The sequence below is a fragment of the Lactuca serriola genome, chromosome 5, assembly GCF_051521515.1.
Source record: "Lactuca serriola cultivar US96UC23 chromosome 5, Lser_US96UC23_V15, whole genome shotgun sequence".
NCBI lineage: Eukaryota > Viridiplantae > Streptophyta > Magnoliopsida > Asterales > Asteraceae > Lactuca > Lactuca serriola.
This window is the reverse complement of record NC_136412.1, coordinates 287400101-287416000: the sequence shown is the minus strand read 5'-3', so window position 1 is coordinate 287416000 and position 15900 is coordinate 287400101.

The following is a 15900-nucleotide window of genomic DNA, read 5'->3' as shown; positions in this document are numbered from 1 at the left end:
AGAAACAGAAGGTGATTAGGGGCATAATTGTTTGTTGTCTCTTTAAAATAATAGTTCCATCATTTCTTCAATCATCATAACTTTTTCTATTTTATTTTTATAAGAAAAAAGATAGATTATTTTATGAGTGAGATTTGTAAATGATTGCAAGCTTTTTAGAAAGAAAAAAAAATAAAGAATGATATTATAATATACCAGCCATTTTAGGATTTAAGGTTGAAAAAAGATGATCCCTACTTTCTTATAACAAGGACAAAAACTTATCTTCACCAATAATAATGCTTTGACACCCTTTTTTTCTCTTTTTTTTTTTTCAATATATATATATATATATATATATATATATATATATATATATATATATATATATATATATATATATATATATATATTAATTCTTCAAGTAGAATGAAACCATCTTAATATTTATGTGGAATACAACTTATACAAGGTTCAAATAATGCATGCTTAACAAATTCACATCAACTAATATAAAGAAACATTGTCAAATGAAAATCGCATGTGACATGCTATTAATTAAATACTAGTGTTGATTTGGTTGAGAATATGGGGATTACAACATGTATTTTAAAATGTATTTGTAATAAAGAGAGTATGGAAGAAAAGAAAAATAAGTCACATACAACATACAAGTGTATAGTTAAATGAGAAAATTGTTGTTTAGAAGTTGGAGTATTGACATTGAATGCCAGCTGGTGGAGTGAAGGTATGAAAATAAAGATTGATATTCACAATAAGATGCATGCATTAAGCATATATTCCTCCTACCGGTAAACATGTTGCCTCAATTTCTTAATTTAATAGCACATTAGAAAGCGACACCCATGTGACAGGGTGGTGGATACTATATACGCTTTTGTCTCCATCCTTTCTCTTTTGATAAATGGTAACCACCATTTTTATTTAATCTCATTTTTCTCTAACCTTCCTTCCTTACTTCATCCTAATTTACCCTTTTTTTTTTTTTTTTTTTTTTTTTTTTTTTTTTTTTAAATAGAGTAAATTACACGAATGGTCTTTTCGTTTGTAGTAACATGTATGTTTTGTATGTTTGATTCCCTTAACTCTTTTTTGTTAACTCAGACACAGTCCCATAAACTTTATGTTTTTTACATTCATATTTCATTATCTGTTATTTATAACTTTATCCATAAACTTTATGCTTTTTACATACACATTTCATTTTTCATATTCTTTATTATTTATCTGTTATTTATAATTTTATAAGACTAAATGGGCCCATAAATCATAATTACCCCCACTCCTTCTCCTAGGGGCTGTTCACTATTTGGTTATAACCGAATTGACCAATTGAACAATTTGGATTGGACTATTTGGTTCAGATATTCGGATTTTTGGATTGATTTTTAGCTAAACCAAATTATTATTTTGGATTTCGGATTGGTTTATGTTTATAAAATAAAAACCGAGTAGTCCAAAAAAACCGAATAACAACTTATTATTTATTTATATTATATATCTTTAATCATTTATAAAATTACTAAATTATTTGTTTAAGTATTAGAAACTTTCATCCAATATATTACCTTAATATACACTTCTTATCAAAAGTTTTTTGTCAATTAAAGTATAATCAATTTTACTTAATAGTTGTTTATAAATTATAATTCATAACTAAAATATTTTTCTAGTTACTTTTATAGAATTGGCTAATACTTTATGTTATATATTTTTAAAATGTATCGCCTCTTAAAAACCCGAATTGAAAAAACCGATTCAACCGAATTGTAATTTGGTTGGATCGGATCGGATTTAAATTTAGTTTGAATTATTCGGATTCATGTTTTGAAAACCGAAATCTAATGAGATTTACTTGATCGGATTGGATTAAACGGATCCATCCAAATGAACACCTCTATCCTTATCCACTCCTCCCCTCCATTTCGCAAGCTCCACGATTATCTTCTATGGGAAGTTTGCCGCATCTCCATTTTTTTTCATATGTACATTAAGCATGGAAATCATCAACATCTCTGTACTGCATGAAATGCTTTGTTTTTTTAACAACAATTTATAAGACCAGTAACGAACTTGAAGTTGATTACATATAAATTACAATCATCATTTTCAAATAATTTTTTATCTTCAACCCATCTCAGCAATAGCAAACATCAATTGCATAATTTGGAAAAGCATGATTAAACAAAAGAAACTATATAATATAACACGGTTGGTGTTCCAGCTGCAACGAACTTCTCTAACACTACAAGAAAAAAAATAGCGACGATAAAAGTCGTCGGTAAAGGCTAGAAATGTCGCTGGTAAAAAATTAAAAAGTCGTCGGCACTGTTTTGGCGTTATTGCTCAAAACGTCGCCGGTAAGATAATTGTTGGCGCTAATGCTCTTTTCGCCGGTAATATCCTCTGTCGCAACTATAAACCTTGTCGCCGGTAATTCCATCTGTCATCGGCAATAGTATTTTTCATTATATATATATATATATATATATATATATATATATATATATATATATATATATATATATATATTTTAAATCAACACTTCTGGATGCAAAAACCGATACGTAACGACATTAAATGCAGGAAAAAAAATTACATGATGACATCCGATTAGGTACCATATAGTGTTATAATTTACACAAAAATAAACAACAAAAGTGTTATAATTCCAACAAGTACCAAAGTGTCATAACAAGTCTAACATACAAAATACAAACTAATTATCTGACGAACCATCATCTTCGTTCCCCTTATTTCTTCATTAATCTTTCCCTGATTGAAAAACGCATAAAGTTTCTCCCTACATGTCGGGTCGTTGAGCATTGCACGAAGATTTTCCAACTACATAATAAATAACAACATATATAAACTTATAAGTTAAACTATCAAACATAAACAAAAACTACCAAAGTACATTGCTATTTCTAGCACTTAAATATAAGAAATACCACAACTATATTGCTATTTCTTGCACTTAGGACAAAAAAAACAATTACAAACACAATTACGAAATCAATATCCATTTATTGATGCCAAAGTATATTGCTATTTTTTAAACTATATATAGCTATGAGCTACTCCAGGCCTTATGAGTGTCATTTATAGACATTTTTAAGCTTGTTGAGTCATAAAAATGGGAGCTTGGTCACTCCCATCCATCCATACATGAGCTCTTGAGCATTTAAAGGTTTTATGGACTTAGGGTTTTTTCTTGTGCTCTTTTTTGCCATGCAAAGGTGTAAAGTCAAAGACTTTACCCCTTAGGACCTTCTTTAGGTCTAGATTTGATGAATGGATGGTTGGTCTTTATGCATTAAGAGCTTCTTATTAAATTGGCAAAAAAACAATGTGCTACGTTGGGCGTAATTTCGACTACGCTTAGCGTACCTAAAGTGTCCCTGTTTTTCTGTCAAAGGTTCTACGATGGGCGTAGAGCATGGTGTATGTTGGGCGTAGCACTAGAAGAGTCATTTTTGGACAAAATGGATTATTGGTCAAGTCGAGTGAGTTCTAGTATTGGAAGGGTAAAATGGTCTTTTACCTAGAGAGAGTAATTATGAACTAAGACCCTTGAGTATGATTTATTACCTTAATTTTTGATTAGGGTCTTATTGTGTATATGATTAGCGTGAGGAGTTCCAGTATCGACAAATCGAGTGTGAGATTTGTCTGTCTTTAGATTGAGATGAGTCTTCTCACTATACTGTGTAGTAGGAATGAAAGTGGGTCTAAAACCGGACTGGATGGACCCGAAACCGGTTAACGGGATTTTGTATAACCGGAAACCAAACGGGTATATAGGAGTCGGCTCCTGTTCAGTTCCGGATACGGTACCGGGTAAAGTGAGTCTAGAACTGGAAAACCCGAAAACATCAAAGTTGGTAGGTTGGAACCGGATAATGTAGGTTTAGAACCAGAAAACCCGGAAAAACCGGAATTTTTTGGTAAATACTTACTACTTAGTTGGTTGAACTTTGAAAATTTTCATATTGATATCCCGACTTTGGGGGACTGTAACTCATTGAATATGAAACCAAAATTAAGGAAATTATAGTCTAAAATCTTATACAAACTCTAAATACACTCTGGAAAAAACCGTATGTCAATCCGACTTTAAACGAATATGATATGCATGTGTTAACAGTTTCACATAATACAAAGTACAAAAACAAATAGCTGAAAAGTTGAAAATTTTCAGTTTTGATATCCCGACTTCGGAAGACTGTAAATCATTTAATATTAAACCAAAAATGACAAAATTATAGTCTAAACTCATATACAAACTGTAAACTACAACTTGGAAAAAACCACATGTCAATCCAACTTCAAACGAATTAGATATGCATGTTTTAAAGCTTTCACCGAATACAAAAAACTGAAAAACTAAAAACTTTCAGCTTTAATATCTCGACTTTGGGAGATTGTAAGTCAATGAATATAAAACTAAAAATGGCAAATTTATAGTCTAAAATCATGTGCAAACTCTAAATTACATGTTGGAAAAAAGTGCATGTTAATCGGAGTTGAAACAAATGAGATATGGATCTTTTAAACGTGTCACAAAAACCAGTTCCGACCTTAAAAGTGGATCCGGTTCCGGTTTTTATACCCGGTTTACCCGGACCTGATGGACCCAAACCTGGATCACCCGGAACCTGGATAAAGCCAATTTTTAAACCCAGAACTGGAACCAGTTCTATATATTCTGGTTCTAACGGTTCTGATTCTGGTCCGATTTCGGTTCCGATCTGGTTTTCCGGTTCTAATTTCATCACTACTGTGTAGGATGCTAGTTGTCTTTGTGACTCTTGCATGTGTATGTTGGGTTGGGCCCATTTACATGTATATTGGGTTAGGCTCATTTGTATGTAGGGGTGGGCCCCTTTACATGTATGTTGGGTTGGGCCCATAGGTTCTACTTGAAGCAGGAAAGAGGGCTTTCAGAGACCTTCTTCAGCTCGGAGACCCTTTTCATATAGGGTTGGGCCCCTTTACAAGTATTTTGGTTTGGGCCCATTTGCATGTAGGTTTGGGCCTATTTACATGTATGTTGGGTTGGGCCTATTTATATGTATGTTGAGTTGGACTCATTTGTATGTATATTAGGATGGGCCTATTTTTTTGTATTTTAGGTTGGGCCAATTTACATATTGGGTTGGACCCGTTGCATGTTGAGTTGCGTCCATGTGTTTGGTATGTGGTATTTTGGGGAATTCACTAAGCTTCATGCTTATGGTTTGTGGTTTAACATTTTTTAGGTACCTCCACTTCCAAAGGATAGGGTCTGGCTTAATTGCACATCATCCCCTGATGGCTTTTCCGTACTGATTATGTTTGTTTACTCTGATGTTTGGAAAATACATTTCACTCTGATTTGAGTTGGGAATGGTTGTATGGAATTAATGATTTAAAAATAAATTTTTTTATCTGTATTTTTGGGACGTTACATAATTGTCAGACGCGATTAAGAGTTGGGTCGTAGCACGACTGACTGACTGTTGACCATTGAATTTATTACCAGTTTGACTTTTGTTTACACTTTGATGGACTTTGAGTTTTAGACTAAGATGTGACCTTTGATTAGTATTGGTTATTAAGATGCGTTTAATGATGGATTTAGGTGGTAAGATGTATGTGTATTATTAGTCTATAAACATGTGATTAGACTATGAGTGTTTTATTATGTTGATTGGTCATATGGGTGGCCGACCAAGAGCCTTTAGTCATAGTTGGGAGGATGGTTGAGAGTTTATAGGTTACTTGGGATGTTAACCGTGTTGGTGATTTGTTATCATCAATGTTATTTAAGTGTAATAGGGATTACTTTGTTGACTAAAAATGATCTTGATAAATATTAAACAAGTAAGGAAGGTGTGGAGTACACACTTGTTTAAGTTTGATCAAGTATTAAAGTATACTGTCATTTAGGGGCGAAGCCCCTGAACGAACGGGGGTCCGGGGGCGGCAGCCCCTGGCGGGGTCCAAATTTTGAATATTTGACCCGGTTTTGACTTTGAATTAATCCTTATACAAAACCCGGATTTATGACAGTTTTTACTGTTGAGAAAAACTGTTATATGACAGTTTTGACAGTTTTTCAGATAAGGAAAGTTTATAACCAATTTTAGTCACTTTTCTGGTACTCACGAAAATTACACCATTTTCATTCTCTCTTTCTTTTCTCTCTGATTTTATCTGAGTCTTATCCAATTGAGGATTTGGGAGTACCACCCAAATACTTCGATTTGAAAGTGATTATCACGATTCTCAGATTTCCAAGTGCCACTAAACCATATTTCTAACAAAAATCAAAGTATATTGTGATCATGGCAAGTGGTGATTTTGTGAAGGAAATGACAAGTAAGTTTGAAAAATTGAACAAGTTTGAAGGGCAAGATTTTCGTAGATGGCAGAAGAAGATGAAGTTTCTCCTTACCACTCTGAAAGTGGTGTATGTTCTGAGTACACCCATGCCAGTCTTACCAGAATCTGTTGAAGATGAAACTCTGGAGGCAACAAGAAGAAGATCAAAGTGGGAAAATGATGATTACATATGTCGTGGTCATATTCTCAATTGTATGTCTGACTCTCTTTTTGATATCTATCAAAATTTCGAATCTGTAAAAGAACTATGGGATTCTCTTGAATCCAAGTATATGGCTGAAGATGCTTCTAGCAAGAAGTTTCTTGTCAGTAACTTTATGGGTTACAAGATGATTGACTCCAGGCCTGTTATGGAACAATACCATGAAATGTTAAGGATCCTGGGACAGTTTACTCAACACAATCTGAAAATGGATGAAGCCATTGTTGTGGCTGTGATCATTGACAAACTGCCCCCTTCCTGGAAAGATTTTAAACACAATCTGAAACATAACAAAGAGGAATTGACTTTAACTCAACTTGGAAGCCATTTACGGATTGAAGAGTCCTTAAGGACTCAAGAACTTGATAACAATCCGAAAGGCAAGAACCAAGTTGGTTCCTCTTCTGTGAACATGGTGGATGGAGAAGGATCAAAGAATCAAAAGAAGTCTAATGGAAAAAGGAAGTTTAAAGGAAAGGATGACAAGTCTTCCAACAAGAAGGCTAAAGTGGTGTGTTGGAATTGTAACAAACCGGGTCACTTCAAGAAAGATTGTCGTTTGCGTAAAGTGAACAAGGATGGTGCAGGACCAAGTGGATCCAAGGATCCAGAAAAGCAACAAGGTCAGAATTCTATATTCATGCAGAAGTCTAATTATATTCAGAATTATATTTCTGTTATTTCTGAAGCATTGTATGTGCAGGATGATAATGTTGCATGGTGGGTTGATTCGGGAGCAACAAGTCATGTTTGCAAAGATCAATATTGGTTCAAGGACTTTCAACCAATTGATGATGGATCTGTTGTGAAAATGGGAAATGTTGCAACTGAACCAATCAAGGGCATAGGATCTGTTTTAGTTACTTTTAGTTCTGGGAAATGTTTGTGTTTGAACAATGTTTTATATGTTCCAGGGATTCGTAAGAATCTCGTGTCTGAAATTGTATTAAATAATTGTGGTTACAAACAAGTATTAGAAAGTGACAAGTATATCTTGTCAAGACATGGTTCTTTTATGGGATTTGGCTATATATGTAATGGAATGATTAGGCTTAATATTAATTATCCTTCTAGTGATAATTCTGTTTGCATGGCTTCTAGTAGTACTAGCAATAATTTTCATAAATCTGAATTATGGCATGCTAGACTAGGACACATTCATTACAAGAGATTAAAAGACATGTCTAAAATGAGTTTAATTCCTGCTTTTGATATGCAAAATAATGAAAAATGTAAAACATGCATGCTAACTAAAATCACTAGACAACCTTTCAAAGATGTTGTTAGGGAAAGCAAGGTGTTGGATCTTATACATAGTGATTTATGTGATTTCCATGCAACACCTTCCCTTGGAAACAAGAAGTATGTTATTACTTTTATTGATGATGCATCTAGATATTGTTATATCTATTTGCTACATTCTAAGGATGAAGCACTTGATAATTTTAAAATTTATAAACAACAAGTTGAGCTTCATAAAAATGAATTAATAAAAGTATTGCGTACTGATAGAGGTGGTGAGTATTATGATCCAGTTTATTTTGAATCAACTGGAATAATACATCAAACCACAGCTCCATATACACCACAACAAAATGGTGTAGCTGAAAGGAAGAATAGGACTTTGAAAGAAATGGTTAATTCCATGTTGTCATATTCTGGTTTAAGTGAAGGGTTTTGGGGTGAGGCAATGTTAACTGCTTGTTACATCTTGAATAGAACTCCAAATAAAAGGAGTAAGAATACTCCTTATGAACTTTGGTATAAAAAGGTACCAAATTTGAGTTATCTCAAAGTTTGGGGTTGTAGAGCAGTTGTAAGGCTCACTGAACCCAAAAGGAAAACATTAGGTGAGAGAAGTATAAATTGTATCTTTATTGGATATGCTGAGCATTCCAAAGCATATATATTCTATGTTTTAGAATCTAATAACTCTGTGTCTGTAAACACAGTGATAGAGTCAAGAGATGCTATCTTTGATGAAGAAAGATTTACATCTATACCTAGACCAAGGGACATGATTCATCAATCTTCCAGCAAGAGTACTACTCAAGCTGAAGATGTTTTTGGTGGTGCAAGTTCTGTACCTGAACCTAGGAAAAGCACCAGAGCTAGAAAAGCTAAGTCTTTCGGATCTGATTTTCAACTATATTTAGTTGAAGGAACAAGGAATGAGACTATTTCTCAAAATCAATATTGTTTTAATATTGAAGAGGATCCAAAGACTTTCAGTGAAGCTATGGATTCTAGGGATGTTCATTTCTGGAAAGAGGCAATTCATGATGATATTGATTCTATCATGCATAACAATACTTGGGTATTGGCTGATTTACCTCCTGGTTGCAAGGCATTAGGATGTAAATGGATCCTCAAAAGAAAAATGAAGGTGGATGGCACAATTGATAAGTATAAAGCCAGATTGGTTATCCAAGGCTTTAGACAAAAGGAAGGCATTGATTTCTTTGATACTTATGCTCCTGTTGCCAGAATTTCTACTATTAGATTATTATTAGCTCTTGCAACTATACATAATCTTGTGATTCACCAAATGGATGTGAAAACTGCGTTCTTGAATGGTGACTTGGATGAGGAAATATACATGAAACAACCTGAAGGGTTTGTGATGCCTGTAAATGAACACAAAGTGTGCAAGTTGAAGAAATCATTATATGGTTTGAAACAAGCACCAAAACAATGGCATCAAAAGTTTGATGATGTTGTCTTGTCTAATGGTTTTGCATTAAACCAAGCTGACAAGTGTGTATATAGCAAATTTGATACTTCTAGTAAAGGAGTCATGATTTGCTTATATGTAAATGATATGTTGATTTTTGGTACTGATTTAGAAGAAGTTGATAAAACCAAGAAATTCTTATCATCTAGTTTTGATATGAAAGACATGGGGGAGGCTGAGGTAATTCTTGGTATAAGAATTAGAAAAGGAAACAATGGGATTTCAATTTCTCAATCTCATTATATTGAGAAGATCTTGAAAAAGTTTAACTTTGAGAATTGTTCTCCTGTTAGCACTCCTATAGATCCTAGTCTTAAGCTTCTACCTAATAAAGGATCTCCAGTGTCTCAACTTGAATACTCAAGGGCTATTGGTTGTCTAATGTATGCCATGATTAGTATTAGTCCTGATATAGCATATGCCGTGGGAAGGCTGAGTAGATATATTAGTAATCCTAGTTCACATCATTGGCAAGCTGTGAGTAGAGTATTCAAGTACTTGAAAGGGACCATTAATTATGGTTTAACTTATAGTGGATATCCTTCTGTTTTGGAAGGTTATTCAGATGCCAGCTGGATTAAAAACTTAGAGGATCACTCCTCTACAAGTGGTTGGGTGTTTCTTCTTGGAGGAGGTGCCATTTCTTGGGCATCTAAGAAACATACTTGTATTACTAACTCAACCATGGAGTCTGAGTTTGTTGCATTGTCTGCTGCTGGTAAAGAAGCTGAATGGCTAAGGAATTTGATTTATGAAATTCCATTATGGCCTAAACCGATATCTACCATTTCTATTAGATGTGATAGTGCTGCTACCTTGGCTAAGGCTTATAGTCAAGTGTACAATGGGAAATCTAGACATTTAGGTGTTAGACATAGCATGATTCGTGAGCTCATCATGACTGGTGTGATATCTGTGGAGTTTGTAAGAACTCAATTTAATTTAGCCGATCATCTAACGAAAGGCTTAGCAAGAGATCTTGTGCACAAGGTGACTGTAGGGATGGGTTTAAAGTCCACTTAAAATCTTTTATATTGAGATACCCAATTCCCATCTAATGTAATATTAGATGTTGAATTCAATGTGGAAAGCTTGATATTTGAAGATTGGAACACATTATTATCATCATCCCAAGGTATGTGTTCAGTACTGCAAGTTAAGGAGGTTGAATTTATATTCTTAATAGTTCTTTTGAAAAATTGCATTTGCAGGTGTAAGAATAAAAGAACTACCTATATAAGCATGAAGTTTAGCTGCTTCAAGAAGTTAGGACTTGGCTTTGATATGCTTATTGAAGGATGGGACACAAGCTTGTAAAATATAGTGTCAAGTTAGAACTTATGAGAATGTAAATTGTTGTGTGTATTATCTTCATGTATTCACTATGGATAGAAAGGGTTCAATCCTTAGTGATACCCTGATATTCGAATATTTGGATTATATAATATACTAATGTGAAATTCAATCGTCACGATATTTCATTTATGCATCAGTTTTGTTGGTGTTATGTTTCATTTTAAGTTAATCAAGATTACACTTAAATGAGGGAGGTTTGTTGGTGATTTTTTTATCATCAATGTTATTTAAGTGTAACAGGGATTACTTTGTTGACTAAAAATGATCTTGATAAATATTAAACAAGTAAGGAAGGTGTGGAGTACACACTTGTTTAAGTTTGATCAAGTATTAAAGTATACTGTCATTTAGGGGCGAAGCCCCTGAACGAACGGGGGTCCGGGGGCAACGCCCCTGGGAGCGGGGTCCAAGGGGCGGCAGCCCCTAGCGGGGTCCAAATTTTGAATATTTGACCCGGTTTTGACTTTGAATTAATCCTTATACAAAACCCGGATTTATGACAGTTTTTACTGTTGAGAAAAACTGTTATATGACAGTTTTGACAGTTTTTCAGATAAGGAAGGTTTATAACCAATTTTAGTCACTTTTCTGGTACTCACGAAAATTACACCATTTTCATTCTCTCTTTCTTTTCTCTCTGATTTTATCTGAGTCTTATCCAATTGAGGATTTGGGAGTACCACCCAAATACTTCGATTTGAAAGTGATTATCACGATTCTCATATTTCCCAGTGCCACTAAACCATATTTCTAACAAACCGACTGATGTGTTGATTGTGAGTCGGATGAGAGTCTACTAGGTCATTTGGGATGTTGGCTTAGTGCATATTTTATGGGTGATAAAATATATAGTATATTGAGGAACTCAATAAGTTTTATTTTTATGATTTTAAAATTAAATAAGTTTTGTTCCGATGAGAAAAGAAAATGTATGGCCTAAGTGTAGTCACATCCATGATTTGTTTTGAAGCTTAAGCAAAACTCTTAATTATGTTTTCATGATGTTCGAAACAATTAGATATTTATGGTGTGAAAATAGTTTTTGGATTATTCTATTTATATTTTAAAAAAAATAGTTGAAATATTTAATGGTTACATGTGTTTAACGTTTAGTTCTTTTGACTCATTTATTGCTTTTCATATTAATAAACAAACCAAGAAGATTTTTATAATTTTTAGACACATACCAACAATTTGTGACGATTCTTCCTATTTTTCTATCCGTAAATTTGAAGACCCTCACTTGGAAAATTCACCCATAGTCAATGTTTCATATCTCAAAATTAAATTTTAAAAACATTTGTTAGGTTATTTTTGTTTCTAACCAAGAATTTTTTTTTTAAATAAATTATATCATTTAACAACTGTCAAAATAATTTAAAATATACTTAAAATTTATCATTTTAAATTTATACAACACTGTATATAATTATATTAATTGGTTGAAAACAAATAATTACCAAATGATCATATACCATAAAATTATTCCAAGATCTGATTCAGGTGTTACCGTTCATCTATAATTCTTCTATCTATTAGCCAATGACTTTATACCCTTTTCGGTTTTACGAAAGGCACACCATCAAATAAGGATTAAGCGCGAAAACTTAGTGAATAAAATAATCAACATACACGTAACATCATCATTAATTAAACAAAACGATTAAATCAAAACAAGTCTATTTTAACAAATAAAGATCCTTTTATCACATGCTACATTCTCATTTATTTTGCTAAATATTATCGTGTGGTTATTTTGAATTAATTTTTTCCACATGTCATTTTATGGGTTTTCAATTTTATTAAATTTCATATAATATTTTAATGTAATAATTACAATAAATGTTGTAATAAATGAATATTAATTTTATTAATGAACTTAGCTCTAATTTCAAAAAAAAAATATTTATCTAAATTATTTTTTTTAATTTAAAAGATAAAAGCAATATTTCAATTTTAATAATTCATTATTTTTCTTATTTTATTAAAAATTCAAAGTTCTCAAATATTTAGAAATTCATTTTTTTTTAAATTAACATATGTAATACATGAGTCTCACGACGAATATAAAATATATAAAGCCTTTCAAGAATTATGTTTATGTGGATCCTTCCGACCAATAGCATTTACATGTAAAAAATATTTTTATATAATTTCGTTAGTATCTCATCGGATATCTTCGGCAGATTCCCGATTGTTTTATCCTATCATTGTCTTGTCATAAAAGTGTCTAAATTAGGTTTTTTCTCTAGGTTGACATTACATATTTCGTTTTTTCAAACAATATTTGTTATCGTCGAAATAATTATGGGAATATTCCCGTTTTTTCTAGTAGTGATTTTGGCAAGATCAAGTAGTAACCGGGAAGAGAAGGGAAACCCACCTATTTTGCGTATTTAAAAAGTTATTGGCAATTCTTTTGTATAAAAAAACTAAAAATAAAAAATAAAAAATAAAAAATAAAAAATCTAACTTAAGATAAAACCACAAAAACTTCGATTTAGTTTAGTGGTTTTCCATTAAAATAACTTCCAGAAAAATTTAATATCTGGGCTGGGCTGAATTTGACCGAGTCTAGATCTGGATGTGGGCCTGGGTCTCGGGGTAGTATTAGTTTATGTTAAAAGAGGGCATCAATGAAATTTTGTGCCAAAAAGTTTAAAGAAATTTCCACATGCCCATTTTTAACTAGTAAAATAATCATTGAAGCCCTGTTCTCCCTTTAGTAAATAAAACAATCTATTTATTAGGAAATGAAGCTTTCTATAAATGGGTATCAAATATTTAATTGCATTAATAAATGCACCTGTCTACATATTGACACCATTTGTAATAGATAACTTATTCGACAAAAATATCAATATGTCTGACACAAATATATATAGGGAAAAAACATTAGTTACACGTATTATATAAAAGGATATTTGTCATGAAAGATATGCATACAGTATAATGCATGTAAACAAAAGCATGTGAAATACACATGCAAACAAATTCAGTTGATGTAATATTAAGTTATTCACTGTTCACTAAAAATTCTTTAGCTAATATATTTTACCAAGATCATTCTTTTTTCAAATTAAAAAAAAAAAGACATTTACCTCGCTAAATTCGTGAATAGGTTTAAGCTATATTTTTTTTATGCAATACTTTATTAATATTAACGAGGGTTGCATATTTTGACAAACAAATGATATCATCCAACATAGAAACATAAGACATTAATCACCAGCAAGCAATATATATTTTTTGCGCATAAAAACGAAACCCAATTTATTATACATATATTAAATAAGAACACGGCTTATGAATATTAAGGATATCGAGCCCAATGGACCCATCTAGATATACGGCATTTCAACTGTACAATCAATTGTCTTATATGTAAAGTCGTATTAGCTAGAATATCTTTGTTTATAGTTCCTAGCATTATTCCTGTAATTATGTACTTTCCAACTGTGCAATTGCCAATTTAAGGCAATTTCTTTGATAAAATTAATCAGTATCTACGAAGTTTCGGATTTGAGTCTCAGGAAGAAGACCCAAGTGAAACGAGTAAAATCATCAACTATAACCAGGATGTATTTTTTGTGATGAAGACTGGCTACGGTAGATGGACCGCAGAGATCAATGTGCAGAAGTTCCAGTGGTTCAGAAATTAAAGAATCAAACATCATTGGGTGACTTGCTTTGGATTGTTTGCCACATTCACAGGCAGGACAGAGTGTATCATTGCTGAATTTGAGAATTGGGAGACCTCGGACGAGTTCTCCAGTGACCAGATTGTTGATGTATCTGAAATTAAGATGAGCTATCTTGTGGTGCCATAGCCAGCTGACTTCAGATACTGCTTTGGATAGAAGACATAGTTGCGGTTTCCCAATAATCAAAGAAACGTCCAGAGGATACATGGTTCCTTCGGACTTGGATTTGATCAAACATGTGCTTCTATCACTTGTCATTATGTAGCAGTACTCATTGTCAAACTCAACTTTGTGGCCTGCTTTACATAGTTGGCCTACACTGATGAGATTGTGTTTAAGGCTTTCTACGTAAGCAACCTTTTGAATAGAGAACTTTCCCATAGTAAGAACACCATAACCTCGGATTATCCCATTTGCGTTGTTACCGAAGGTGACATTTCCACCATTGTTGATTGGCCTGAAGTCCCGAAGGTATTCTAATCTTCCGGTCATGTGCAAGGAGCAGACACTATCAATTAAACAAGTTTGCAGCCCGGGGCTACAAATAAATTTTTTATGGATGCATGAGCCGAGGTTGTAGGGATAGGTTTAGTGTCACCTTTTAGTCCTAGACCTAGGAACTTGTGAGTTTTTAGAGATTTTGAAAAGTTATGAGGTCTAAGATTGATACGAAGTTTTTGAAAAGTAAGAGTCTTGACAAGTACAGGTTCTTTGAAAAATTTGAAAAATACGAGGTTGGGATTGAGAAATCCCCTTTTGATGAAAATCAGATGAGCGTCTTTTAGCACTTGCCCTGACATTGTTTTTGGTCAGCAGTCTGAAGGATGTGGGATTATGTTTAGGACCAGTCTGATGATGAGATCTGACAATTGTGCCTTTATTTTTTGAGTCAGAATTCCTTGCACGTGACTGTTTCCTAGGATGTGTCATTACAAGAGACTGATGAGATTTGAAATTGGTTGGTGTAAGTAAGATTCCTTTACATTTTGGGTTGTCCAAGGAATAGATTATAAAACCATTGCTACGAAAAGACTTTACTTGCTTTTGAATCCTGTCAAAATTCTTTGAAAAAGTTTGAGGAACTGTACAATCCTTTTTCCTTGATTTTCTGACAGTCGAGATTTTAGAAAAATAGTGAGAAAAGACTGGTTTTTCTGGACTCTTGGGATTTGAAACATTGATTTGTCTTTTCGAAAAACTTTTCTTCATTTTGTTATCGAAATGACGTCCCCTTTTTAAAGCCATTTTTGCCAAAGTTTTTGGTGTACCGCAGTCAGTGAGATTCAATTGCGGTTTCTTGGAATCCTTAGATTGTTTTTGAAAACGAGGACCTGACTCATCCGAGCTGTATGGGTCAGGATTCTGGGAACATTGACCGTATTCAAAGTTTTTTTCTGAGCAGTTTGTGATGGATTGGCTGAAGAGTTACTGAACTTTTAACTAGGGACTGCGGTAAGGATGATTTGACAACAGCAGAGTAAGATTGATTTGTGGGACATTTTATGAAGGACAGTTGG